Genomic DNA, 4169 nt, shown 5'->3' with positions numbered 1-4169 from the left:
CCATTAAAATGAAATCAATTAGATTCGTCAATTTAATGAATGATTCAAACGTATATGATATATTAAATTGTATAATAGAACTATTAAATATATATTTTTTATTTTATTATATTCTTTATTTATTATCATAATCGAATTTTTGTTTGTTAACAAACAACATAAATTCATTATATAAATATTAAAATATATATATTAAAAAATTCCTTTTAATATTTCGATTTTATATCAAAAAATTCATCTTAGTTCCGTGAAAAACAAATCATTTTGCGCGAATTTAAATTGGTTTGTGAATCAATATAATTTATTGTTTTTTATTATTTTTTTTGTATAAATCTGAAAAAGTTAAATAATATATTTTATTTTAAATAATTTAATATTCATTCTAATTTTGTTTTTTGAAATAATTTTTTTTTCAAATTACAAAAAAATAATAATTTATTGGATTTTGAATTTTTAAATATTTATAATATATTTATTACATATTTCTATATCTATTGTATATATTGTAATATACAATTGTAATATAATATTGTAATATTTATATATTTTTGTATTATTATATAAATTTTATGTATACAAAATCTGTAAATGAATTTTTTCATAACAATTTTATTATATTAATTTTATAAAAAAGATGAGATAAAATAGTATAAATGTTTTGAAAATTTATATTTAAATTTTATTTTAGAAGTAGAAAGCAGAGGGCGTTATTATTAGTATTTCAGTTTACATCAATCATATTGTATTGTTGTGATCAGTTTCAATTTGCATTTTAATTGCAAATATTACGTAGAAAAGTGATTTTTATTATCATGAATATTTTTCAATTCAAAATTTAAATATATATTACTTCATAAAATGTTTTAGTTTCATATTTAAATAATTTCTTTGTTTTAAAAAATTATTATTTTGTATTGAAAGAATATTTTTATATCAATTATTAGGATAATATAATATATTATTAAATCTAAATGGTTTGATATGAAAGAAATAAAAAAAGGGAAAGAAAATCATCTATGTGGAATCTACATTCTTGGTAAGTTTAAATTAAATTATATAAATGTATAGAAATGCATTATTATTACTGTATTATTATTAAATTAATATAGAAAAATACAAACATATTTTTGTATCATTCAAAATACTTTTTCAATATTTGAAATATTTTTGAAAATTGTTATTAACCTTAAGGAATGATAACCTTTCCTACAAATTGCGTCAAAGTAAATTTTTTTTATAGTATTTTTAAACAACGAATAAAGTTAAAAAATAAAGACGTAGGAATAATTTATACAGTCGTGTAAATTAACAGAAAATCTCTCATTATATATGCATTTATTTATCATTCTATTCTTTTTATTTATTATTGTATTGAAAAAATAATATAAGAATACGTGAGAAAAATGTTGTATCAAATTTTTAAAGAACAATCTGCAGAAGCTTAAGAATATTTATTTATAGAAAAACTGCTTATTTATCTTCTTATTAAATTTTTGCATGATTAACTATTGTTAATCTGTTGTTTATGAATGAATTCATTATATAAAGCGCGCGTTATTTGAATTGCTGATTCGAATATGAATGTAAATTAAGTCATTTGTCAAATTTTCGTAAAAAAATTTGTCGCATATATGGATTATATGTGGATTTTTTAATCTGAATTTAGATTTATATTTGAATTTATTAGAATTTATTATATTTATTATTTATTAAAATTTAGATTTATATTAAAACTGAAATTTGAACATGAATTATTATTATTATTTTTTTAAATAAATTAACAAAATGAAGAAAACACTTAAAAGAGATATCATATTTATTATATATTGTTTTTTTATTGTTTTCGGTTATTGATTTTAAATAAAATCCAAAACTTTTTTAGATTATTTCAATTATTGATAAAACTATTGTTTTTTTTCTTTCTTAATAGATATATAAAATTTTTAATTTTTTTAATTGAATTTTTTATACATTCGAGAGAAAATCGAATTAAAAATTTCAAGATATGATTTTCAAATAATATCCAAATCGGAATTATTTCGTATAATTATTTTTAAATTTAATTCTAGAAATAGAAAAGATAAAAATAATAATATTTCTTGGGGTCGTCGCGATTTGAATTTTTTTTATTCTTTATCAATTAAATCAGCGGTTAAAACAAGAAGTCGTGACAAAACAGGTAGTCGTAAAATAGATGAAGATTTTTTTCTTCCTGTTGTATGCTATTTGTGAATATGACGTTTTTTTTACATTGATTCGACCCTGAATGATATTACTGTAATCAAATCAAATCGATTCCGAGCCAAACACCTTGTTCTAAGCAGCTCTGAAATTTTTAGACGGCCTTTCGTCTAATTTCGTAATCATTTTAGTTATTTTTAAAAGCACTCCCACTCAATGTATATACTATCTTAAAACAGGAATGCAACAAGTTACACATTCTTTTATTCCCTCAGAATTTTACGAAAGAAAGATTGTTACTTGTGGATAATCCTTTATTTTTTTTTTTAATTATTTAAATTTTCTATAATTTCGAGAGAGAATAATTATCATCACCACTTAAATATTTAATATTAATTGATGAGTTTAATAAGATGATCCCTTAATGAAATCTCGAATTCTATATTTTTTATAATTAATGGAAAATTTTTGATTGCGAGAAGATTTCATGGAAACCGGGTTTAAACGACAATTTTCAAATGTGGAGGTTATCTTTTATTTTGTATGGCAATAGATATGAATTTCATATGTCACGCGTGTACTTCATGACCCGTAACCATACACAGTTATTTTGTATTAGTGGACACAGATTTTTCTGTAACTGATTTCTGGAACAAAACTCTGTTCCTAGCTGGAATTATTGGAATATTCCATCTTAGGAAATTTTATGTGCTATCATAATAATGAAAATAAAGAAGCCATTGAGTACCAAGAATAGTTCTTCTTTATCACAATAGTTATAATACACTCTCTGAAATAATAATTGTATCGATTGTAAAATAAATATTATATATTATAAATTTTCACGTTATATACTTTTATTATATTATAATAATTTATATTATTATTCATGTATATAATTTTATTTTAATTTTGAAAACAATGAATTTTTTACATTTACATTTTGATTTATTCTTCATGTTTATATAATGCTATAATATTTGCATACAAAATTAATTTTATTATTTTATTTTAATATTTTATCTTAGAACATGAACTTTTAAGTTTAGATTGGATATGTTTAAATCCAATTTATTAATTTAATTCTATTCAATTGTATATTGAATTGTAAATTGAATTAGAATTTCACTTATATTTATTTGTCAAATTTATACTCTTACTCAATTTATATAATGCTATCTGTGATATTTCAAAAATGAAATGGATCAATATTACAATTCAATCTTCATTAATAATGTCCAAGTTAAAATAGATATATAAATTAAAATACAGATATAGATATAGTTAAATATATTGTGTACAAACAAATTTAAATGCATTGTATACAAATAGATATAATTCTATTCTATAAATTCTTTCAAAATATTAAAAATATTATCATATTTTATCTAGTATCTTTTTAATATAAGAATAAAAAAAAAACTGAGTTTTCGTAAGAGTTATCCTTGAGAACATACGTAAACACGCTTATATTATTTGAACTCTTGAGTCTATTTCTCAAAGTTCCACGAATGATATTTTCTGGTTTTCAACGTTTACATTGACGTACATCTATGCAGCATAAGTCATGAATATTTATTATAAATGATTGAATGATTATGCAAAGTGGTGGGATTTTCTTTTTCATTTGCTCCCTAGTTTTCATGAATTATAATCGACTATTAAATTATTTTATCATATTGTGTTTTAATGTCTGATTTTATATATGAAACACTCGTTTTTCAATTCTGCTAGTTTTTTTTTCTTTTCTTTTTTTTTTTTTTAATTTGAATATTTTTAATCTTTAATGAATATTTGCACTCCTAAGAAACGAGTTTGTTGAAAAATTGTTAAAGTAGAAAAATATTACTTCGATGGCAAAAAATTATATATTAAATTTTATGAGTTTTTTATCAGATTTTTTTTTTTACTAATATTTTACGTCTTATTTCGAAAATTACTTTATTTTATTTACTAAAATTTATTATACTGTTTTTAATAGAGATTCA

Source organism: Apis mellifera, linkage group LG8 (assembly GCF_003254395.2).
Source record: "Apis mellifera strain DH4 linkage group LG8, Amel_HAv3.1, whole genome shotgun sequence".
Taxonomy (NCBI): domain Eukaryota; kingdom Metazoa; phylum Arthropoda; class Insecta; order Hymenoptera; family Apidae; genus Apis; species Apis mellifera.
Note: the sequence above shows the minus strand (reverse complement) of the source record.